The sequence below is a fragment of the Oncorhynchus mykiss genome, chromosome 22 (assembly GCF_013265735.2).
Source record: "Oncorhynchus mykiss isolate Arlee chromosome 22, USDA_OmykA_1.1, whole genome shotgun sequence".
NCBI lineage: Eukaryota > Metazoa > Chordata > Actinopteri > Salmoniformes > Salmonidae > Oncorhynchus > Oncorhynchus mykiss.
In genome coordinates, this window is record NC_048586.1 from 7790293 (window position 1) to 7816330 (window position 26038).

Genomic DNA, 26038 nt, shown 5'->3' on the forward strand with positions numbered 1-26038 from the left:
TCGACACACAATACCCCGTAATGACAAAGCAAAAACAGGTTCAGAAATGTTTGCTAATTTATATTAAAAAAATACAAACAGAAATACATGACTTACATAAGTATTCAGACCCTTTGTTTTGAGACAAAGTCGAAGGGTCTGAATACTTTCCGAATGCACTGTACATTAGTGTTTAATTAGCCTAGTTAACCAAGTTACTGACTGGCTAGGCTTATTGTTATTCATGTTTTTGTTGTTATTGCGTTTCAAGTGGAGAGGGAGTAAGAGCAGCATGCTGCCAGACCATCACAGGACCATAGAGCTATTATAGTCAATGCTTATCAACTGGATATTGTATTTGAATTGCCCATTTATAACAAAATGGCCAGATTGTTCAGTAAATGCCAACACTGCTTTGGTGGTGAAACAGACATACTATATTTATTGTCATCTACCTATCAGGCCACTGCATGCTGTGACAAGCTGTGGCTTGGATGGTGACACACATGTGCTTCAAGCTGCCTGCCTGAATACTGAGGCCTTCAGTGGTACCTTCCCTTTGATTACAGCAAAAGTCTCCTTAGCTCTGTCTCTTAGCCATTTAGCATGTAGTGTATGTAACCACTCAAATTTATAGAAACTGCTACAAACACAAGAACTGACTTATATTCCCTGGCTGCCTTTAGACAGGCAGCCCAATTCTAATCTTTTCTCCACTAATTGGTCTTTTGACAAATCAAATCAGATCTTTTCACATCAGCTCTTTTTCAGAGCTGACCTGATTGGTCAAAAGACCAATTAGTGAAAAAAAAGAGCAGACTTGAGCTGTCTGTCTAAACTCAGCCTATTTGTCCTATTCTTCAGTCTTGTCTGGGATATATATTTTAGTTGGCACACCTATGTGATGTCCTTTATACATGAATAGAAATGTATTCATTGATTTTAGCCCTTACAAATCATAAGTATTGTCTTGATGGATAAAGTCTGCATGTTGCCAGATGTTTAAGTTACCATAGTAGTTAGTAAAAATGAGAACAGGCTAAGAAACAGTTATTGTAGTTTCTGCAAAACTTTATTGAATTTGGTGGTCATCCCCCAAATTTGACCATTTAAAGCCTTGACAGTTGCATCTTTCCTCGGGGAACCGTCGATAGCTGGCAACAGGGTGGCAGGTTTTTTGATGTGCTGCTCTAGAGTTCCATGGCCCAGCAGAATCAGCTGGGAACAGAGGGATGGACACGTTCCTTTTTATACAAGTCTGGGAGACTTTTACAGGGAGAAGGTTGCATGTGTTTTGGAGTGAGTACAGTAAATCCAACCAGTGGCCCTGGATAATATGCTATATGTCATCAAACAGACAGACAGCCATAGTGAAGGGTTACATAGTGAATAAAGTATATTTCCACCAGTGGAGGTTACTTCTCTGTGCTCTGTAGAGTAGTTAGTCTGAAGGCTCCGGAGAGTAGTTGGTCTGAAGGCTCTGTAGAGTAGTTAGTCTGAAGGCTCCGGAGAGTAGTTGGTCTGAAGGCTCTGGAGAGTAGTTGGTCTGAAGGCTCTGTAGAGTAGTTAGTCTGAAGGCTCCGGAGAGTAGTTGGTCTGAAGGCTCTGGAGAGTAGTTGGTCTGAAGGCTCTGTAGAGTAGTTAGTCTGAAGGCTCCGGAGAGTAGTTGGTCTGAAGGCTCTGGAGAGTAGTTGGTCTGAAGGCTCTGGAGAGTAGTTGGTCTGAAGGCTCTGGAGAGTAGTTGGTCTGAAGGCTCTGAGGGGTAGTTGGTCTGAAGGCTCTGGAGAGTAGTTGGTCTGAAGGCTCTGAGGAGTAGTTGGTCTGAAGGCTCCGGAGAGTAGTTGGTCTGAAGGCTCTGGAGAGTAGTTGGTCTGAAGGCTCTGGAGAGTAGTTAGTCTGAAGGCTCTGGAGAGTAGTTGGTCTGAAGGCTCTGAGGAGTAGTTGGTCTGAAGGCTCCGGAGAGTAGTTGGTCTGAAGGCTCCGGAGAGTAGTTGGTCTGAAGGCTCTGGAGAGTAGTTGGTCTGAAGGCTCTGGAGAGTAGTTGGTCTGAAGGCTCTGGAGAGTAGTTGGTCTGAAGGCTCTGAGGAGTAGTTGGTCTGAAGGCTCTGGAGAGTAGTTGGTCTGAAGGCTCTGGAGAGTAGTTGGTCTGAAGGCTCTGTAGAGTAGTTGGTCTGAAGGCTCTGTAGAGTAGTTGGTCTGAAGGCTCTGGAGAGTAGTTGCTCTGAAGGCTCTGGAGAGTAGGTCTGAAGGCTCTGAAGAGTAGTTGGTCTGAAGGCTCTGGAGAGTAGTTAGTCTGAAGACTCTGGAGAGTAGTTGGTCTGAAGGCTCTGGAGAGTACTTGGTCTGAAGGCTCTGGAGGGTAGTTGGTCTGAAAGCTCTGGAGAATAGTTGGTCTGAAGGCTCTGGAGAGTAGTTGGTCTGAAGGCTGTGGAGAGTAGTTGGTCTGAAAACCATCACAAAAACAACAAGATCGCCCCAAAAAAAATAGTTCTGTGACCATCAGTGCTTCTCTCACGGTTTCATATACAAGAGTAGAGTATATAAATGTAAAAAAATAAAAAATAAAGAAATGAGTGCAATGACAAACCGTATATGCCTTTGCCCCTTTGTTTCTCTCCCAAAGGGTTACATGTCTAGCTAGCGATTCAGGAGCTAGTTGGTCTGAAGGCTCTGGAGAGTAGTTGGTCTGAAGGCTCTGAAGAGTAGTTGGTCTGAAGGCTCTGAAGAGTAGTTAGTCTGAAGGCTCTGGAGAGTAGTTGGTCTGAAGGCTCTGGAGAGTACTTGGTCTGAAGGCTCTGGAGAGTAGTTGGTCTGAAGGCTCTGGAGAGTAGTTGGTCTGAAGGCTCTGGAGAGTAGTTGGTCTGAAGGCTCTGAAGAGTAGTTGGTCTGAAGGCTCTGGAGAGTAGTTGGTCTGAAGGCTCTGGAGAGTAGTTGGTCTGAAGGCTCTGGAGAGTAGTTGGTCTGAAGGCTCTGAAGAGTAGTTGGTCTGAAGGCTCTGGAGAGTAGTTGGTCTGAAGGCTCTGGAGAGTAGTTGGTCTGAAGGCTCTGGAGAGTAGTTGGTCTGAAGGCTCTGGAGAGTAGTTGGTCTGAAGGCTCTGAGGAGTAGTTGGTCTGAAGGCTCTGGAGAGTAGTTGGTCTGAAGGCTCTGGAGAGTAGTTGGTCTGAAGGCTCTGGAGAGTAGTTGGTCTGAAGACTCTGAGGAGTAGTTGGTCTGAAGGCTCTGGAGAGTAGTTGGTCTGAAGGCTCTGGAGAGTAGTTGGTCTGAAGGCTCTGTAGAGTAGTTGGTCTGAAGGCTCTGGAGAGTAGTTGGTCTGAAGGCTCTGGAGAGTAGTTGGTCTGAAGGCTCTGGAGAGTAGGTCTGAAGGCTCTGAAGAGTAGTTGGTCTGAAGGCTCTGGAGAGTAGTTAGTCTGAAGACTCTGGAGAGTACTTGGTCTGAAGGCTCTGGAGGGTAGTTGGTCTGAAAGCTCTGGAGAATAGTTGGTCTGAAGGCTCTGGAGAGTAGTTGGTCTGAAGGCTGTGGAGAGTAGTTGGTCTGAAAACCATCACAAAAACAACAAGATCGCCCGAAAAAAAATAGTTCTGCGACCATCAGTGCTTCTCTCACGGTTTCATATACAAGAGTAGAGTATATAAATGTTAAAAAATAAAGAAATGAGTGCAATGACAAACCGTATATGCCTTTGCCCCTTTGTTTCTCTCCCAAAGGGTTACATGTCTAGCTAGCGATTCAGGAGCTAGTTGGTCTGAAGGCTCTGGAGAGTAGTTGGTCTGAAGGCTCTGAAGAGTAGTTGGTCTGAAGGCTCTGAAGAGTAGTTAGTCTGAAGGCTCTGGAGAGTAGTTGGTCTGAAGGCTCTGGAGAGTAGTTGGTCTGAAGGCTCTGGAGAGTAGTTGGTCTGAAGGCTCTGAAGAGTAGTTGGTCTGAAGGCTCTGGAGAGTAGTTGGTCTGAAGGCTCTGGAGAGTAGTTGGTCTGAAGGCTCTGGAGAGTAGTTGGTCTGAAGGCTCTGAAGAGTAGTTGGTTTGAAGGCTCTGGAGAGTAGTTGGTCTGAAGGCTCTGGAGAGTAGTTGGTCTGAAGGCTCTGGAGAGTAGTTGGTCTGAAGGCTCTGAAGAGTAGTTGGTCTGAAGGCTCTGGAGAGTAGTTGGTCTGAAGGCTCTGGAGAGTAGTTGGTTTGAAGGCTCTGGAGAGTAGTTGGTCTGAAGGCTCTGGAGAGTAGTTGGTCTGAAGGCTCTGGAGGCCCTTTGAATATTCTGTCTCTAGCACCTGGAAAGAGATGGATAGGGTTATTCGGTGGTCCCCATATGAGAACCCTTTATGGTTCCAGGTATTACCCTTTTTGGTTCCAAGTGGAACCCAAAACCCAAAAGGTTTCTACCTGGAACCAAAAGGGTTCTTCAAAGGGTCATCCTATGGGGACAGCTGAAGAACCCTTTTAAGTTCTAGATAGCACCTTTCTTTCTAAGAGTGTACTGAACGCTCTTGAAAGAGAGAGAGAGTAAGAGAGTTAACATTTACATTGCTGACTATAAGGGTGCCTTCCAATCAGATAAATGAATGCCTTACTTTGTGGTTCAAGTTGTATCTTCATGTCTGCAACTTCACTGTCTCTCCCTCTAACCCCTAAGCCCTCACACCTGACCTCCCATTGGCCAAGGGCCTCTGGTAAAACCCTCTAATCAGTCTCTCTGACAGGGAGTTACTCCACGAGTAGACATGTTTATGGTGCATAGGGCTTCTCCACTCTGCATATGAGTGGAGTATTAGCTGTGTGTGTATGTGTGTATATATATATATATATATATATATATATATATATATATAAATAATAATACTTTTTTATGTTATATATACAGTGGGGCAAAAAAGTATTTAGTCAGCCACCAATTGTGCAAGTTCTCCCACTTAAAAAGATAAGAGAGGCCTGTAATTTTCATCATAGGTACACTTCAACTATGACAGACAAAATGAGAAAAAAATCCATAAAATCACATTGTAGGAATTTTAATGAATTTATTTGCAAATTATGGTGGAAAATAAGTATTTGGTCAATAACAAAAGTTTATCTCAATACTTTGTTATATACCCTTTGTTGGCAATGACAGGGGTCAAACGTTTTCTGTAAGTCTTCACAAGGTTTTCACACACTGTTGCTGGTATTTTGGCCCATTCCTCCATGCATATCTCCTCTAGAGCAGTGATGTTTTGGGCCTGTTGCTGGGCAACACGGACTTTCAACTCCCTCCAAAGATTTTCTATGGGGTTGAGATCTGGAGACTGGCTAGGCCACTCCAGGACCTTGAAATGCTTCTTACGAAGCAGCATCTAGACATGAACAACAGAAACAATACAGTCTGGGGAAAGAACCTAAGGGAGTGCCAGAGCCTGCAAGCTGGTCGATGGCACAGTCCCAGGGGCAATGAGGAGGGAGATGGGAGGCGCAGGTTTTGGAAAATACCTCCCACAGACCCTGGTATCACTCCATGATGTTAGGCTGAAGGGCAACCACAGGACTCTCAACCGACGTGGAACCACAGGGGACGGAGAAGCAGGTCCTCCGGCATTCGGGAAGCCCATTCTGTGATTTTCATCCTCGACCATGAGATGGTGGGGTTGTGGCGTTGAAGCCAAGGGAGGCCAAGGTGATGAATAAGGGGATGTTCTCCTGATGGATGGACTCCACGGTGAGGGTGAGTAGTTTGGTGATGTGTTTGATGGTCCCGGAACCTAATGGCCATTTATCGACAGCTTGAACCGGGAAAGGAGAGGAGAGCAGGTATGAGGTGATGTTGAGAGAGGAGGCAAGGGTCTGGTCAATAAAGTTCCCCACGGCACCGGAATCCACTAATGCTGTAGAAACAGGACATGAGGGACAGTCAACTAGTGTGATCAACACCAAAAAGGGTTTGGCTGGAAGTGATGAAGAGGGGATACTCACACCTACCCCAGGAGTTGGAAGATCACATGACTGTCCCTCTGCTCTCGTGGATCCTGAGTTGGGACATGTCGATTACCGCTAGAGCCGGAGCCCTCCTTGACCACAATAGAGACAGAGCCCCAGCTGTCTCTATCTGCGTGCGTCGCGCCACCGCGGGGAGGCGTGTGACCCCTACCTCCATGGGTCCAGGCTCTGATCCAAAGTGTTCACTGAGGGAGGGAGAGAAGCAATGAGAGTGCCGGCGCACTAGTAAACCGGCGATGTCGAACGCCGGAGGGGAGGAGCGGAAGTAGACGTGACAGGGTTCTTGGATTGGCAGAGATGACTGACAGATTTCAAGTGCTGTTGGCCGTTAGGTTGGTCTTATGAAAGGATAGCACCTGTTGATATACTGTGCTGTGGTTTATGTTTTACACCATGGTACCAGACAGGCAGACAGACAGCACACATATGCACACACCCTTACAAAAAAAACACATGAAAAAATGTAGTGAAAAGAACATGAAAAAACATGGTTTCTGGACACCTGTGAACACACGTGTGGACAAATCACGTGAAAAATTGAAAATGTAAAAAATTATACTGACTTTAAAAACATTCACAGAACAAATGGTTATCGGTTAAGTATCACGTGAATTTTTCACATGATTCAGATGTGGTTTCTCAACATTTGACGTGTTTTTGTAACTAGCAGAATTAGAACCCGGGTCCCCCAAGAGGACCAACACTCATTTTAAAGTCCCAGTCGGGGCTACCTGATCACGTGACCATAAGCAACCATAATCTGCTCATGTCCACTACACTTTCACGTGTGTATTTTCACATTTTAATGTCAACTAGGGCTGTCAACTTATTTTTTTAAAATGTAATTGAGTTTATCGCAGGATTTGCTATGATTGATCACAACTAATCGCAGCTTCATAATTTGCTCAAATTGAGCTGTAATTTATGATTTTTTATTACAAAAAGCATTACAAGAATATTGGCATCTTGATTTAGCAAAATCAGGTAAATGTATAAACACTTTCTTTAACCTTCAAAGCCAACTTTTAAAATCAAGTTGTTTTTAGGTGTATAGATGCTGTATTTCAGTCGTTTTCAGAGTATTTCGAACACTTTCAGACAATGCAAAGAAAAATTGAAAGTTAACCTGAGTTAACTGATTAGCTCCGACAGCGCTAATTGTAACGTGTTAAACATGATAAATAAGGAGACACAGAGTGCTATCTTCTCTGTTCTTTTCCCTGGGCTTCTTCCATTGGTCAATGACCAATGTGCATCTGCAGCAGTAACACTGAATGGATGGCTCAGAAAAATACATTATTATTTTTTAATGCACTTGAATTATTATACTCAGGTAGGCTAAGTTACCTTTTTACAGAATGGCATTACAGAATGAGCTTTTCATATGGGGAAACATTGCTACTGCAACATGCTAACACCACCTGTTCGCGTGTGAGGAGAATAACACTATCTCTACACCACATGTGAGCTTGCAATGCCACATGTGAAAGTTAGTTTATTTTACAGTGCCAGTCAGGTGTTTGGACAGACCTACTCATTCAAGTGTTTTTCTTTATTCTTTACTATTTTCTACATTGTAGAACAATAGTCAAGACATCTATGAAAATAACACAAGACATCTATGAAATAACACATATGGAATCACATAGTAACCAAGAAAGTGTTAAAAGAAATCTAAATATATTTTATATTTGAGATTCCTCAAAGTAGCCACCCTTTGCCTTGATGACAGCTTCGCTCACTCTTGGCATTCTCTCAACCAGCTTCATGAGGTAGTCACCTGGAATGCATTTCAATTAACAGGTGTGCCTTGTTAAAAGTTAATTTGTGGAATGTCTTTCCTTTCAGTTGTGTTGTGACAAGGTAGGGGTGGTATACAGAAGATAGCCCTATTTGGTAAACTGGCAAGAACAGCTCAAATAAGCAAAGAGAAACAATAGTCGATCATTACTTCATTACTTTAAGACATGAAGGTCAGTCACTGCGGAATGCAGAATAGGTGAATGGATCATCTCTGAATGTGTGGGTCCCACCGTGAAGCATGGAGGAGGAGGTGTGATGTTGTGGGGTTGCTTTGCTGGTGACACTGTTGTGATTTATTTAGAATTCAAGGCACATTTAACCAGCATGGCTACCACAGCATTCTGCAGCGATGTGCCAGCCCATCTGATTTGTGCTTAGTGGGACTATCATTTGTTTTTCAACAGAACAATGACCCAAAACACACCTCCAGGCTGTGTAAGGGCTATTTGACCAAGAAGGAGAGTGATGGAGTGCTGCATCAGATGACCTGGCCTCCACAATCACCCGACCTCAACCCAATTGAGATGGTTTGGGATGAGTTGGACTGCAGAGTGAAGGAAAAACAGCCAACAAGTGCTCAGCATATGTGGGAACTCCTTCAAGACTGTTGTATAAGCATTCCTCATGAAGCTGGTTGAGAGAATGCCAAGAGTGTGCAAAGCTATCATCAAGGCAAAGGGTGGCTACTTTGAGGAATCTAACATATATTTTGATTTGTTTGACACTTTTTGGTTACTACATGATTCCATATGTGTTATTTTATAGTTTTGATGTCTTCACTATTATTCTACAATGTAGAAAATAGTAAAATAAAGAAAAACCCTTGAAGGAGTAAGTGTGTCCAAACCTTTGACTGGTACTACATGTGAAACTGCAAATATGATCTTCACAAGTGATAGTTGTCAACATGTGAAAATGCAATTCCACGTGACATTTTCACAAGAAAGTTTTTAACATGTGAAACTGCAAATTTCACACGTGCAACTGCAATTCACATGAGTTGAAAACATGTTTTTTCCTCATGTGAAAAGGTGGTGTTAACATGGAAACTCTAAATTGAATACATGTGAAAATATGGTTCCACATGTGAGTTTAAGCTCGACATGTGCAAACAGCAATTTCACATTTGAAAATGCATTTTTCACATGTCAAATTGCAAATTTGACGTGTATTTTTTGTAAGGCATAGCCACAGTAAGCAACGATGAAAGGTGAGTTGCTAAAAGCTTCATTCTCAAGGACATACTACATAGTGGCAAGTTTCTCCTCAACCAACAACAATGGAAACCCACTTGTCTTGTTTGTCTCTCAAATCACCGTGTCGGAATGTCATGTTTCGGTTATTTTTCCTGAAAGTTGAAAGCACATTCTGCCTTTCAGGCGGAGTCAAGATAAATTCTGTTTCAATTATTCACACTCTAATAAATATATCTATTGAAATCCCACCAAAATGTCTAAATCATTACTAGGCTACACTACTGGTTCACTAACTGTATTGTCTCTTTCTCTGCGGCTTTCCTTTCCTTTCCTTTCCTTACTGCAGTGGGCTAAATCAGGGTCACACATGGTGTTCTTTGTCGTCTTGAACAAATCTACTTTGAAACAAAAGTATACACCTCACACACGGTTATGGGCTTAAAAAAAGAAGACACCTGTACCATGTCAGATATAGAGTTGAAATGTATTATATTTTGAGTTAGCATCCCAATATTACACTTTATATACATCACAGAAGACTGAAATATGACAAAACTGTTTGAAATAGAAACACAGGATTTTCATTGTTTTTATTAAATGTTTGTGAAGAATATTAATTACATTCCACCCATGAGGCCAAAGAGGGTGCTTTTGGTCATTGACTGCAGGAAAGGGTTAAATGAAGCAGTCTGGTAACAACCTACTCTGAGAAGGACAAGACAAAAGGAGACGTTTGGAGACTCCATAGAGAAATCGGTTGGGGGTACAGATGGGCATGGGGGGCAGAGAGGAGCTATTCAAAGAGAGAAAGAGAGAGAGAGAGAGAGAAGACAGGAGGGAGAGGCGAGGGGTTAAAAATGCTCTGCCTATTATGCTATCACCCCTCTGCGCACCCAGAGAGAAATTAACAGGGGGAATTAGCGAAGCAATTACACATTTTAATTGGACTAATTCTTCTGGTCTTGTCACGGCTGCATCCAGAGGAACACGTTGAGGCTTCGCCTCGTACAGTATGTGTCTCTTTCTCAACAGCCAACTGTGTTATTAATTTCTCTCATTTGCATCGGCCCCCTCTTTCACCCCTCTGACACCTGAGTCACGGAGCGCGAGCTGCTGTCAGCTAATGCACAGATTATTATCCTCTCTTTCTCTTTCTAGAACACTCACTTTATCTCTCTCTCTCTCTCCATCATCCCGCACCTCCTCTTTTTCTTTCTATCTATCTCTGCCCTCTTGATGTTCCCATTGTTCGTACAGTACACAGCTCACACAGACTCGGCTGACGGGAGGGAATTATGGTAGGACATCATTGCTGAAGAAAGGAAGATGGCAGCAGTCAACAAATGAACTCAAATTATGTGTAAGCGAGCTTGATCTTTCCAACTAATAGGCCCATCACTGTCCTACCTCTTACCAAGGTTGGTCTTTTAGGTTGCTAAAAGTCCTACACTGTATAGACAATATATAAAATATGGAGATGTGTAAGTGTAGAATATTGATTGTCGTGTGAATTCTGTCTTAATTTTGAGTCTGTCTCAATTGGTTTAACCAATGGCGTCATTGTGCTTCTCCCAATCTCCCCACTCTACCCCTCTTCTCTTCTCCCCCTCTCCCTGGTAACCGTTGATTTATTCACTGTGTTAAGAGGTTGGAGCGAGATACCTAATTCACATAAGATTAGCGGTATGTTGCCTGAAAAAAGCATTGGGCAATGTTTGTATGATTCCCATTCCAAACAGACAATTTTTTCCCACATTCTTGTCGGCATTCACCTTTTATATTGCCATTGCTTGCTGCAACTGAGCAAGAGACATTCAACTTTGACCCCGTTGTTGCAACCGTTGTCATGGTAACCTGATGTGAGAGCAAGCTAAATCTGACAGAAATGCCCTGCTTTCATTTCATCACATTCACAACAGTATGTTAGCAGCTTGGCATAGGGGGGGAGTGGGGTAAGTTAAACAACGTTTTACATTCAGCATCACTCCGTCAAGGGAAATAGGGTATTTTTTTTCTAACAAAACTATCTACATATATTTCAGGATGTTGTGTATCCCTGGAAATAATCAGAATTCATGTAAACATGACATTTTTGAAAAATATAGCTGGCCTCTCGGCACAATTTACCCTGGGTATGGGGTAAATTAAGCCCCCTACATATTTATGTACTGAATTAAATATTGCCACTACCTTTATGAAACCATGTCCATCTTTATTCCCCAAACACAATTCAACACAATCACACTCACCTTTTTTGTATTTTAATCATTTTAAACATCTTTTAACACTAGCTTCACAACTAACAAACAATGTGTACTTTTTTTAAAACACATGGCCCAGGCCCTGTTGTTACCTCATATCCCAGTGAAAATGACTTGAATTACACCTGGGAAGAAAAATAAATACATTTGCTCAACTTGCCATTGGCTCAACCAATAGCTTAACCAATGGCCATAGCAAACATTTTGACTATATTAGCCCAAAACAGCTACAATGATGCACTTTTATGTTAGGTTTAGGACCTCATATTGAAGCTTCTAGAGACCCCAACTGATGTATAGAACAATCTTTAAATTATCTACTTTGGTTTAGATACAAGCATCATGAAACCTCTAACACAATAAATCAATTAGGTCAATAAATTAATTTGGACTTATTGAAAATATTTTCTTGTGACTTAACTTGACAGACTCAATTAAATGATGACCTCTTCCTAAGCATTTGAATAAATTATACATTTTGTGTATACTGTAGTGTCCAAAAAACAAGGGTGGCTCAACTTACCCCACTCTCACCTACTTGTAAATAATTTGTAAATAATGACCTTGCACTGTGTTAATTTTCCTGTTTCGGTGAATCAAATAATGGCTAAAGGTAAACCCAAAACGTAGTCAGATATGTTCTGTTAATTATATGAGCTGGCTATTGCAGCTAGATAGCTAACAAGCTAACGTTAGAAACCAACCAAAACATTGTCTGGAGGAAGTGGCTTTTAGTTGCCTGGCTTGCTAGATTGACATATTGTAAATACATTTTAAAACAGTTTGTTTTTTTTTGGTGAAAGAAATAGAGCAGGTAACATTGCCATTTGGACAAGGCTGCTTCGATGTCACGCAGACTGTACTTTTGGTGTTCATATCAGGTTTATACTTGCCATAATGACAAGGATAAGTTTGATGTCAGACAACAACAATAGAATGTTCATGAATTAATTTGTGCCAAAGACGGTAAGATGTAAGGTGACGTTTATACTGAGGAGTTGGCAGGACTTCTAAATGCATTACCACAATCATGACTAGGTCGGTTGGCAGGACTTCTAAATGCATTACCACAATCATGACTAGGTCGGTTGGCAGGACTTCTAAATGCATTACCACAATCATGACTAGGTCGGGTGGCAGGACTTCTAAATACATTACCACAATCATGACTAGGTCGGTTGGCGGGACTTCTAAATACATTACCACAATCATGACTAGGTCGGTTGGCGGGACTTCTACATACATTACCCCAATCATGACTAGGTTGGTTGTCAGGACTTCTAAATGCATTACCCCAATCATGACTAGGTTGGTTGTCAGGACTTCTAAATGCATTACCACAATCATGACTAGGTCGGTTGGTGGGACTTCTAAATACATTACATTAGGAAATAAAAGTACATGCTTTGTTGCTGGAAATATCTTTCAGATATTAAGAAAAGTTAGCTAAATGTTGTTGGGATACTGACGTTGGCTAAAAACGCCTTGATTTGAAAGGTGGAAGAGAGACAGAGAGAGTCCCCATCAACTGTTGCTCAGCATTATTGACGGACTGATCAATGGATTAGTTATTGATCCAGGACCGTTTGACATGTAGAGGGAGTTAATTGTATTTCCAAGAAGGATGGGAGGTGGGCCAGGATCGTCTTTGACTTATTTGACTCTATCCTGATAGGGAGAGATAGGTGTCTCATTTGACACTTCAGCGATCTCCTACAATGTAATACCTGAGCTGGGAGCTGACAATCCCCAGTGTGTGTGTGAGTGTGTGTTCCCCAGAGAATATCTGTCCTCTGATGGGGATCGGAGTGGATCAATAAGCAATGATAGACTTCTGCCTTCCATTCAGCTAATCCTGTTAGTGATAGCAGTGGATGTAATCGAATGGTGACACACACACAGAGACAAGGTAGATGTGTGGACACACACACAGAGACAAGGTAGATGTGTGGACACACACACAGAGACAAGGTAGATGTGTGGACACACACACAGAGACAAGGTAGATGTGTGGACACACAGACAGAGACAAGGTAGATGTGTGGACACACACACAGAGACAAGGTAGATGTGTGGACACACACACAGAGACAAGGTAGATGTGTGGACACACACACAGAGACAAGGTAGATGTGTGGACACACACACAGAGACAAGGTAGATGTGTGGACACACACACAGAGACAAGGTAGATGTGTGGACACACACACAGAGACAAGGTAGATGTGTGGACACAGACAGAGACAAGGTAGATGTGTGGACACACACAGCACGCACAGAGGCAGGCAGGCACACAAGCATGTACATACACACATATTATGATCATTAAACACAGGAACCTTTGATATGGAGATCAGTAAAACTATGGGAGGCACTGCAGAAAGGGACTCCCTTGAAATAGCACATCTTGACACATGTATCAGTGATAACCACGCGCAGCCTATGAGTCTCACACATATCTGTAATGATTCCGGATTCAAATTTTGATCTCCATTTTGAAGAGGGGGACATAATAAAAGTGAACACTGTTCAACTGTTCCTGTATGAAGGTACATCAAGGGAACACTTCTGACATGACATAATCCTCTCCTCTCCACGTCTCTCCTCCTTAATCTCTCTCTTCCTTACCTTCCGCCTGAGAGACTCAAAGCTCCCTTCATCTTCTCCTGGGGGTTGATGGGAGCTGGAGAGGAGACCACATGCTGTATGAGAGAGGAAAGAGAGAGGTATTAGAAAGTGATGATTGAATTAACTGTGACGCAGATGTCCTTTTTCTCTCCTGCGTGTGGCCTCATCATCGTTCTCCCAGTCAGTCAGCCAATTATGGACTGTGTGTACGCGTGCGTGCATGAGTGTGTGGTAACATTTCCTGGAAATTCAATGTGCATGCCAGCTTCAGACTCGTCCGTGTGTGATCCATTACTTGTGGTGCTGACCAACACGTGGATGTCTGAGATGCTACCTTTTGTGAATAACATCCTCTTACCCCCCCCATCACCACCACCACCCCAACCTTCTCCAACCCTCCCAGGCACTCTCCATCCCTTCTCCCTCTCCCTCCTCTCCTTCTTCCAGATAAACAGTGATCCTGGTAGGAACATTTTAATTAAATAAGTCAGCCTTCTCTATACTGTGAGGTTTGCCCAACTCCCGCCTGAGCCCTCTGACGTTCAGAAACAATTGATGTTTTCCCATTCTCTCCCTCTTTCTATCTGAGTCATGCAGAAGCCACGTGGACATGTTGGCTCCCTAAATGCATTGCGGTTTCTAGGCCTCGTCCTCTGGATAAAACAACAATGAGGAAGTTTGTTCTGTTCAACAAACTTTCCCAGAAACCCAGTGGAACCCGGTGCAGACTAAATTCATTAAATTATATCTATTGAGGCTATAATTAATCACCTTCTATTGTGTCTATATCTTTATTATAAAGGTGCTTAGTAGACATTCTAATTCATACATTTTTTCCCATAGACTGGATGGATCTGTACAATGTGTCCCCATTAGCAGGAAATTGTATCTCGTGCTTCACAAAGGTGTTCATTCAATTAATAAGGTATGTAAGGAAAGAGAGCATTACATGTACTGTATAATCTAAATGAATGTAATTTTTTGTTCAACTTTAACTATTGAAATGTTTGGTCAGGTCAAGAACAGCGGCTGCATTTGGGATAGCCTCAAAAACGTCCACACACACTTGGTTTCACCTCTCTCTTCTCAAGACATTTCTAATGCATGCTGTTTTTCCCTTGGCGCTGTCAGGATGGACATAATCATAGGTGTGTGTGTGTGTGTGTGTGAGTCAGGGTGAAGGAGAATAGATGGAGGGTGGATGGAGGGAGGGGGTAGAGCCAATTCGATAGCCCGATAATCAAGCGTTGAAAATGAGAGAGGGGAAATTCTATGCAAACTAATGTGTTCTACACAATTACTCAATTAATAATTATTATTCTATTACCACCACAACACATATACTCTGAGAGGGGGACCAGAGAGAGACATACAGGGGGAGGGAGAGTGATGGAGACGGGACAAACACACCAGGCTAAGAGATCTGCAGTAGCTGTACATTTCCCATTGCCTAGTTAAGGCTGTGAGACTGGGGGTCAGCAAACTTAATTATAGCGGAAGTGGATGGAAATGGCAGAATGATAGAGAGGAACATCCAGCCAGATTGGGAGTGGAAGGTTTAGTACTACTATCTCCTCCTGCTGCCCGCCTGCCAGCTCTCTCCCCACAATGCAGACCAGACCTGCAATCACAGCACGCTACACACCACACACCCTCCAGGACAATAACACTAACACATAGCAATATGACACACTCCATAAAAGGCAAGGCACTTTGCATTAATACTTTTCCAATTTTCCCTATCCTGTGTAATGGTGATGTCAGAGAAACACTTTACTATTCTGTCGGTCTTCCTGTCTACCTGCCTGCATCTCTCTGTCACCATGAAGCAGCACTTTTAGGGAATGCTTCCTTTCTATTCATGAACAATCATATGTAGACAAAGTGACGGAGCTGATTTGACGTAGAACTTGGTCACACATTGAAGTTTGAGGTCCCTAACTGGTTAGGTATTCAGACCATGTGTATCAACTTTCAAGTTGTATTGTCACATGCACACGATACAGCAGATGTAAAACAGTACAGTGAAATGCTTAACTTGCGAGATCTTTCCCAATAATGCACAGCCAGACAGACAATAATCAGTAGGTTGGCCCAATGCACAGCCAGACAGACAATAATCAGTAGTGTGGCCCAATGCACAGCCAGACAGACAATAATCAGTAGGGTGGCCCAATGCACAGCCAGACAGACAATAATCAGTAGGTTGGCCCAATGCACAGCCAGACAGACAATGATCAGTAGGTTGTCCCAATGCACAGCCAGACAGACAATAATCAGTAGGTTGGCCCAATGCACAGCCAGACAGACAATAATCAGTAGGTTGGCCCAATGCACAGCCAGACAGACAATAATCAGTAGGTTGTCCCAATGCACAGCCAGACAGACAATAATCAGTAGGTTGGCCCAATGCACAGCCAGACAGACAATAATCAGTAGGCAGACAGACAATAATCAGTAGTGTGGCCCAATGCACAGCCAGACAGACAATAATCAGTAGGTTGGCCCAATGCACAGCCAGACAGACAATAATCAGTAGGTTGGCCCAATGCACAGCCAGACAGACAATAATCAGTAGTGTGGCCCAATGCACAGCCAGACAGACAATAATCAGTAGGTTGGCCCAATGCACAGCCAGACAGACAATAATCAGTAGGTTGGCCCAATGCACAGCCAGACAGACAATTTATCACTAATAATGCACAGCCAGACAGACAATAATCAGTAGTGGCCCAATGCACAGCCAGATAGCACACAGAACTGCATTCCAACTGCTCTGCATGTCATTAGCATATCTCCACCTCATGGACCAAGCCTTTCATTTCCTCCTAGAGATGATAAGGATCTCCTTGTCCCAGATGTGATTACTGGGGGAGGCACAACACACACACACTTCTAATCATGAAAACTTTCACAAAAAAACAAAACAATAACACAATAAAAGCCTCATCAGTTATAATGAAACTAATTTAAATCAGCCAGCAGAAAGGCCTACATACAGTATCAGAGGACAACAGTAAGTGAGCAACCTCCCTGCTGCGTACAACCTTCTCTGTCCTGTCCCAGTGATGGAGTGAGACACCCTCATAGGATTAAAGGAGAAGAAGGGAGGGATTATAGCTTGGTGACCTTTCAATCCGCTGTCTGTCAGGGTATACTAAAGCCACATATGCTTTAGGAGAGCTCATCTCCGTCTCTCTTTGTGTCCATAAGGGATGTATCATTTCTTTATCCCCCTCCATCCAGATTTACTCCAGAAAATAAACTTTCTATCCTGATCTGATAAGAAGCCAGTCTCTATCCTGGGAAAAGGTCCGGCTGCCTCCAGTTTTCTCGTATTTCGGAGCGTCTGATAATTCTAAGGGGCGACGGTGACAAAGGCCTGTTTCTGATGGAGACCGTGTCTGTCAGGGAAACAGTATAATGAGTCTGCACGGTCATAAAGCTCCCCCACGCAGCGTTACCTTTATTAATAAACAAACCGTGTTTTGATCCTGCTAGGATCCTCCTCACGTCATTTCACAGGAAGTGTCCCACACCCATATTTATAGACACAAGACAAGCAATAATTAGAAACAGTGACACCGAAGCGACAGTGACACTAATTTCCTGGCATTATTTCTCTCTCCCTTTCTCTCTCCCCCATGTACCCTCTATCCCAGGGGTACACGAGGGAGAGCAGTTTGATAGCAGTTTGAAATGTCTGGGCAAAATGTAAATAGAAAGAAGTACCCTCTTAAATAATCTGGTATGGTATTCACATATACACACACACCAGTGTTTGGTTCGTGTAACAATCACCGTGACAAATGTAGCTGTTTTGCCATTTCCGTTGGATTGATTGACATAAGCTAATTGTGGAAACCTGAGGAAGACTTTGAAATATCTAAGTGAAGGTGTAGCAGCCCATCTATCATTGTGTGATTCAACGGACTGCCTACATTATTCTCAGACAGATTATTGTTATAAAGAAAATAGAGGGTTTTTGTCAGGTTAAGAGGGAAATTGTCGAGAAAAGCACTAAATATTGTGAAAAATATATACATGGTGGTATAAGCTATTTTTTTTCTAGGCTAAATAAGGCTTAAAGTTGCATTAGATTAAAAGCTGATATTATAATTGAACTAATTTTAGGTTAATGATGAGTCTTATTTTGTTTAACAACGGCTTTTATTTGATCTAGCCTAGTTTAGAAAAAAGGACAATTTAAAAAAAATCGCACAATCATTAGGGCATAGGTGATGTTTAACAGTCAACGTGTGTCTTCATTAAAACGACTTTCGTCAAATTTGTTGAGAACAAAAAAGCTATGTTGTATATTGTTTAGCCTATAGCTACAGTTCTTCATGCACTCCACTGACAGCACTTTATGCCTCTCTCGTGAACAAAAAGACAGACAGTAAATGAAAAGGCAAGAGAAAAGGATAGTTTTTTGGGGGGAGCACCGAGAACCTGTAATTCACAATAAGTGGAAAACAGAGATGCAGTGCTACCCCCTCTTTCACCCTAAATCCTTGTGTTGGAAATCATTAAATTGCAGTGCGCACACCGCACTTGTCCAAGGCCTAGGAGATGAACCCCGCAATAAAATCATCGGAATTACCGACACCAACCCGTGAGTGCTGCTCGTACCTAACCAGCTAGTGTCAGCGCCACTCCACTGGGACTCAGTAGGGATCGTCTTCCATGTTCCCGCAACACGCTATAGATAATCACCGCTTGCGTGCGTGCTCTCCATCCGTTTCATTCTCTCTCTTTTATTCCCCACTCTCTATCCGTCGTTTTTATTCTCTCTCAACATACAATAGTGCAAAGACCGACAATAGCTTACACAATAACTGACTCATCTTTTCATTACCTTTATTTAACAAGGCAAGTCAGTTAAGAACAAATTCTCCGTTATGACGCCCTAGGAACCTGCCTTGTTCAGGGGCAGAACAGATTTTGACCTTGTCAGCTCGGGGATTCGATCTTTCAACCTTTCGGTTACTAGTTCAACGCGCTAGCCACTAGTTTACCTGCCGCCCCCATTTCAATAAAAATTATGTTTCTTCCATTCAAAAAAAGATACTTTAGGCCAAAATGCACGGATACATTTTAAAGGTCAAATAAATCCCTTTTATGTTGGCATGTGCGCCCAAAATAGCAACCCTCTATATCACCTAAAAGTAAAAAAATAAATACACATTTAACCCACAAAAAGGATTAGAAAAGACAACAATGAGTAGGCCTATTTCATATAAAACAAGCTTACACAGTTTTTCATTTGATTTGATTTAGGCTAACAAAAAAATGTAGTGTTCTAAGAGCGATAAGAATCTTAGAATATGAGTCTCCTGGGGAGACGCAGGTAAAAGCCACTAATTACCCCGTGGACCGCTGTGATAGTGACGGAGATGAAATTAGAGGAACAAAAAAGACGCAAACGCGCATCTGAATAACGAGCCACATTCTCAATAGAATTTTTAATTTGATTTTGTTGCAGGTTTTTTTTTCTCTCCTGTGCAGAAGATAGAGAAATTACACAAAGAATAATACACTGCAAAACAAAGCAAGCCTCACGCGCACCTATTCACAGGGCGGTCACGCGCACCTATTCACAGGGCGGTTACACGCCTAATTTAGTCCAAAAATGATAATAAAAAGAGCTGACAAAACCGACTACAATCAGCCGCACGTGCATGCGTGCGCCCACGGTATCATGACAGGGCCCACGGTATCATAACAGGACTTAGGCTAATTTGACAGGGTCAAAAACACTACAGCAAAAACGGGCACAGAAACGGTGCATGAATATAACGCAGAAACATCATCTTGTGGAACATTTATCAGTGGTCAATAGAAGTTGGTCTGATGCGAGAAACATTATCTTGTGGAACATTTATCAGTGGTCAATAGAAGTTGGTCTGATGTGAGAAACATTATCTTGTGGAACATTTATCAGTGGTCAATAGAAGTTGGTCTGATGTGAGAAACATTATCTTGTGGAACATTTATCAGTGGTCAATAGAAGTTGGTCTGATGTGAGAAACATTTACAAATAATGAGTCTTTAAAATTTAACTTTAATATCTTTCATTCCTTGATTTTTGATTCCAGAAATACACTAGGTTTACTAATCATACTTGATCATGATTCATTTGCATATGATTCACAATGTAAGTAGTTTTGCTGTTAAAAATGATAATTTATTTCATATCTTGAGGTCAAAAGAACACAAACGTTCATTCATGTAAAACAATTTTATCCAGTAATGTACATTATTTATCAATGTTATGATCGTCTTTTGAAGAGTGCATGTCTCAAAGAGAACATCACATTATCGGAATTGAAAAGCATAATTCAAGATATTGAGAGGGGAGGGAGAACAGAGAATAACTTCTCAGGGTAACCCTACATTACCGGTACACTTAATGCTACTTACATAGCCTACCATTCATACAGGATGAGATGGAGAGTTCAGGACAAACTACACCTGGGAAATGCTCCATGAATGAACCCTCTGCAAACCATCTCTGTGTGTTTTTACTGTCTTGCCTCTGATCCCAATCTGTGGATCCAGTGGATGGTGGATATGGCCCACATATCACAGCTCTTCACCTCCAGTGGCATAGAGTGGATCCCACGTTCTGTACAGCAACACACAGATCCAGCATATGGAGAATATCTTAAAAAATGATGTATTGTATAAGGGGATCAGCTATAACCAAGAACGTCTGAGAGAGGGAGGCCGAGACTATTTCACAATTGAATCTGATCTATTTAACAATTGAATCTGATCTATTTCACAATTGAATCTGATCTATTTCACAATTGAATCTGATCTATTTCACAATTGAATCGGATCTATTTCACAATTGAATCGGATCTATTTCACAACAAGGAAGTGTGCGGCGTATTTCAAACATACATTTCAAAGACTGGATCCATGGAGGGACATAAAAGGCGTTCAGGATGTGTGTGATCTTTACCTCAAAGCGCATCCCTGCTCCGTAAACTACATTACAGCTAGAGAGGACCATGGTTCCTATATTTCACCAACAGTAGAACCTGGAACATATGTCGAATACAGTAAATACATCAAATCATGGCATATATCACATCAATTCACTCTTTTTAAAACCTTCTAAACCACTCAATATTTCAGTAAGAATAGAATCAAACAACGACAAACTATAAGCTCACATTCATTGGGAAATAAATCATATCTGAGAGACGTAGTCAACATGTACCCTAGATGCAATATGCCATCTCTGGGCGATACCTTATACCTACCTATACAACGTGAGAATGAGCCTACCTATGATATTAATATATTGGCATCAGTTAGCGGGAGAGAAGCCGTGTTTTCACCTCCAGCCTGTCTGGCCCTACTACAGTCCTCTACATCACTAGCCATGAATAGAACCCCCCCCCCCAAACATGTTCTCCATGTTCCAACATCTTAATCCTTTACCTCTTATAGAGATCTAAAGAGGTTTTAACACTCCGTCACTTTCTCTGTTTGGTTCTCTTCTGTTTCCTGTTCATCTGCAGCCTCAGGCTCTACACTCCCACTTAGGACACAGAGAGAGAGAGAGAGAGAGAAGATAAAAACATAAAATTCATACTCTTCAGCTTACAACATTTTCAACACATCCACACACAAAGACAGCCCAGATTACCATAGATCAGAATTTTTCTCTGTGATTCCTTACATTGGAGGGAGAGGAAGATGTTTGCATAGACATGTCTCAACTCTCATTGTCTACTGTAAGACTTGAGGCCATATGGAATAAGACGTGTAGGTACTCTCAAATGGACAAGGACACCGGACATGATGCTGAAAATTTGATTGACAGTATGCACATAGTATAGCAGTACAAAAGGAATATTGTCCCACACCCACATATTGTCGCCCCCTCCCTCCCTGTCCCTACTTCTTACCATCTCATTCTGTCAGTATCTGTCTCTATATCTCTCTTTTTCTTTCACACTCCCTCTCGCTCTCCCCCCTTCCCAAGGCCTTACTGCATCTCTCTCTCTCTGTCGCTCTCTCAGCAAGAGGCCACCACTGACAGCTAATCACCAGGGGATGGGAAAAGAGAGGGGGCTATAGCTGTACACACACACACACACCATGATTGACATACAATGGTCATGGAATCTATGGCTGAACTCATCTCCCTCTTCCCCTCCCAACAATCTTCCCTCTCCCTCTCTCTGTGCTGAAAAGACACTGGGAAGAGAGAGGGAGAAAACAGAGCGAGAGAGAGAGAGAGAGAGAGAGAGAGAGAGAGAGAGGGAGAAAACAGACAGAGAGAGAGAGAGAGAGAGAGAAGCAGTCATCTCTACTAAACCAGAGCCAGTGGACAATGTAAAGATCAGCTTCAATCTTTGCTAATGCTCTCTCTCTCTCTCTCTCTCTCTCTTAATCCTCCCTCCATCAGGTGCAGGCATGGAAGGGGAGGAGGGAGGGGGGATTGTGATCTGGAGAGAGAGAGACTCCTCTCACATCATCCCTCCGTTGGCTCCATCCCAATGCTCCCAGCCAGCCACTGATCCTGTTATCATACCACTATAGAGAGAGACAGAGAAGAGTGGAGGAGGAAAGAAACAGAATGAGAGTCATATATTTCTTTGTAGTTTAAACAGGTCTTTGACACCATCCCCCTATACCCAGACACAGGGATGGTCAGGTCATGGCTTACTATTGACTGGTTTCATTGGGTTAATTAAATGGATAGTCAAACCCCTGTCACCTTGGTATCATTATACAAATATTATACTATAGTCATTCTCCAAGAGAGATTTCAACTGGCTGGCTTACACAGTGATGGAAAAAGTACACATACTTGAGGAAAAGTACAGATTCCTTAATTACTTAAGTAGAGTGTATGTCACCTAGTAGAATACTACTTGAGTAAAAGTCTAAAAGTATCTGGTTTTAAATGTGCTATAAATCAAATTCCTTATATTAAGCAAACCACATGGCAGGATTTTCTTGTTTTAAAAAAAACAACTATTTACGGACTGCCAGGGGCACACTCCAACACTCCAACACTCCGACCCTCCAACCCTCCAACACTCCAACACTCCAACCCTCCAACCCTCCGACCCTCCGACCCTCCAACACTCCAACACTCCAACCCTCCAACCCTCTGACACTCCAACATCATTTACAAACCCAGTATTTGTGTTGAGTGAGTCTGCAAGATCAAAAGCAGAAGAGATGGCCTCATGTTCTCTCGAAAAGTCTATGAATTCGACCATTTTGTTGTCTGGCCCGAGCATTTTGGTTGTATTTGTTTGCACCTAAGAAGACAAGTGAAAGACAAAACAGTACTGACTAAAAAGCAAGGTTAAAAAGGTGTGTAGGTGAGGTTGAAAACCCAAAAGGGCTTATATGAAAATATGTAAACCCATTTGAAATGTAATAATGATTTTGGGTGTCAGAGAAAATGTATGAAAGTAAAAAGTACAGTTTTTCTTTCGGAATGTAGTGGAGTAAAAGTTGACTTTTAGTTTAGTTGTTTAGTTGTCAAAAAATATAACTATTCAAGTAAAGTACCCCAAGTAGTATTTTTACTTAGTTCATTTACCCCACTGAAGCCACAGGAGGTTGTAGGGATGGACTGGACAGCACCACAGGCATTAACTCATACACCAACGTATGCACACACACACACACACACACACACACACATACACATACACATACACATACACACACACACACACACACACACACACACACACACACACACACACACACACACACACACACACACACACACACACACACACACACACACAGGTTTGCTGAATAACCCCTGCTGTTGACATGTTGGTTGATATGGAGCTTTTATTATTTTTTTAAACATCCACTTTAAGCTGGACTCCATAGAGGTGAAATTGCCACGTCCGTTTGCAATATTACAACCAAAAAATATATTACTTCATACAATCATCACACACCATTGTGATAGAACAGCAGAGTGTGTACTGCGATGTATTTAAACATGACGCTGAATGCTCAAGTGCGTCTGAGGCGCTGTTTCGCCTATGGCGGATCTCAATTTTACAGTACACTAGTTTGGCTTATTGTAACTATCACAATATGATCTTCATGTCTAATCTCACTTTTATTTAACAACTTTAACGGCAAAACAAGTGTTTCAGAAGGATGATTCGAACCCGAGTCTCCATTCATAGACCAGAATATTGCTTTCCAGGAAGGACTTTTACCTTGCGCATTAGACTGCTCGGCCATCCCGACATTTGGGCAAAAACATAAGGTTGACTTGTAAGAAAGTTGTGTTGATTATTAGACGATTGTATATTCTGGATATGTCAACGGCTTTACTAACAGCCTTCACACTACTTGAGGAAGCTCTCCCCCTGCTGACTGATTTAGTACCTACAACTTTAGTTTCCGTGTGGCTCAGTCGGCAAGAACGTCGCACTCCCAGGATCATGGGTTCAATTCCCTCTGGGGTAGTATACTAAAATGTATCCACTCACTGTACTGTTGTGGATAAAAAACATCTGCTAAATGGCATGGATTATATATATTACCTCTCATGCTACACACCCTGAATTACAGCACACGGCCAGACATAACTCCTCAGCCATTTCTACAGCCACACAGACAACAGATGACATTACTCCTGTCTGATGAGCCCTTGATTCATTCTCTCAGTTAAGGTGTGATGTTATCTTTCAAAATGTTCAGAGAAATAAGAACCCCCTTACACATTACAAAGTAGTCACGTTATAATTATTTCTTAATAACAACAAAACAACAGACTGAATGCGGAGTAGAGTTAGAAGGACTGCAGAATCAACTAAGCTCTAGTCCATTTCCCCTGATCAGTGTGACACGATCCCACCAGTATACTGACAGCTCCTACAGCCCTGTTGGGAAAGCTTGCCACTGTGACAAACATACTCGTCGATTCCCTTTCTCCCAGGACAGAGTGGGTGTTCTTTTCCTTTATTCTCTCTCTCTCTCGCTCCTTTCTTTGAGCTAGCCAATTAACCAGGGAGCAGTCGCCTAATGAGTTGTCTCTGGTGGGGAGACGAGGAGACGGACTGGAGGTTGACAGGGGGTGGGGGTGGGGGGGTGGGGGGGGCAAGAGAGGTGAGTGAAGCCATAGAAGAGTAGAGGGGTGGAGAGAATGAGGAGAGAGGGCAGAAGAGAGGGGTGAGAGGAGAGGACACAGGGACGAAAGAGGGGTAAGTGGTGAGGGGATAGGGTGAGGGACAGAGGCAGAGGAAGGAGGAGAGGAGAAACAACCATCCCGTCCCGTCTCTCAGCACCTTTCACCAGGACATTGTCAGGGCAGACAAAAGGCTTATCAGCCTCCTATTCACTACAGTCTGATGAACTGGGAGGATGGAGGGAATGGGAGGAAGAGTGGGGGGATGGGGGGGATAGAGAAGGAAAAGGAGGGGAAGGACATGTCGTTCCACTGGCCCACTAAATGTCAGCAACTGGGCCAGGGGACGAGTGGAACCTTATAGATTACTGACATATAACAATGGGAAAACTGGGCCAGGGGACGAGTGGAACCTTATAGATTACTGACATATAACAATGGGAAAATGCAAGAACTAAAACTTACTTTTGGGTCTCAAAAGGGTTCTTCGGCTGTACCCATAGGTAGGTACCCCTAGGTCTAGGTAGAACCCTTTTGGGTTCCATGTAGAACCCTTTGTAAAAAGTATTCTACATGGAACGCAAAATGGTTCTATCAGGAACCAAAAAGGCTTCTCCAAAGGCTTCTCCAAAGGCTTCTCCTATAGGGACAGCCGAATAACCATTTTAGGTTCTAGATAGCACCTTTATTTCTGTAGGAGTTAACAGCCGTTTTGTACATAGGATAAAGCGACAGTAAATCACAAATCAATGTTAAGAGTATCTTGCAGACCAGGTAAATAAATAAAGCAGGTAAATCATTTTTAAAAAGGAAAATTCCTGACAAACTGAATCCGATACATCTCATTGCTCCCGACACATTCTCCGGCCAATTCAAAAGAAGGGTGTTTTTAAAGCAATGCTTGAGGTAACAAGTGGTCATTTTCTTCTTTCCTCCCTCCCTCGTTCTTTTCTTTTCAGAAGAAAGGATGCGGTAATTAGAGGGTGGGCCAGGTGGAGGGATGTAGACAACTCAAGAGCGTAACACTACCTCACCTCCCCCCTACTGAGAGAGAGAGAGAGAGAGAGAGAGAGA

At 42.6% G+C, this 26038-nt stretch overlaps 1 protein-coding gene across 7 annotated transcripts in view; it reads right to left on the reverse strand.

Moving 5' to 3' along the window:
• Positions 1-1029: 1029 nt before the first annotated feature.
• arhgef7a (Rho guanine nucleotide exchange factor (GEF) 7a) overlaps positions 1030-26038 on the reverse strand; it is a 113774-nt gene continuing 88765 nt past the window's right edge. For 3 of the 7 annotated variants that reach the window (XR_005038780.1, XR_005038777.1, XR_005038775.1), the window contains 4 exons: positions 21280-21379; positions 20795-20873; positions 13825-13898; positions 1030-4240 (listed from right to left, as the gene is read on the reverse strand). The gene's annotated coding sequence lies outside the window, so the exon portion shown is untranslated. Of the gene's footprint in view, positions 4241-13824; positions 13899-20794; positions 20874-21279; positions 21380-21749; positions 22381-26038 lie in introns of all 7 variants that reach the window. The other 4 variants (XR_005038776.1, XR_005038778.1, XR_005038774.1 and 1 more) reach the window with 4 other exon arrangements.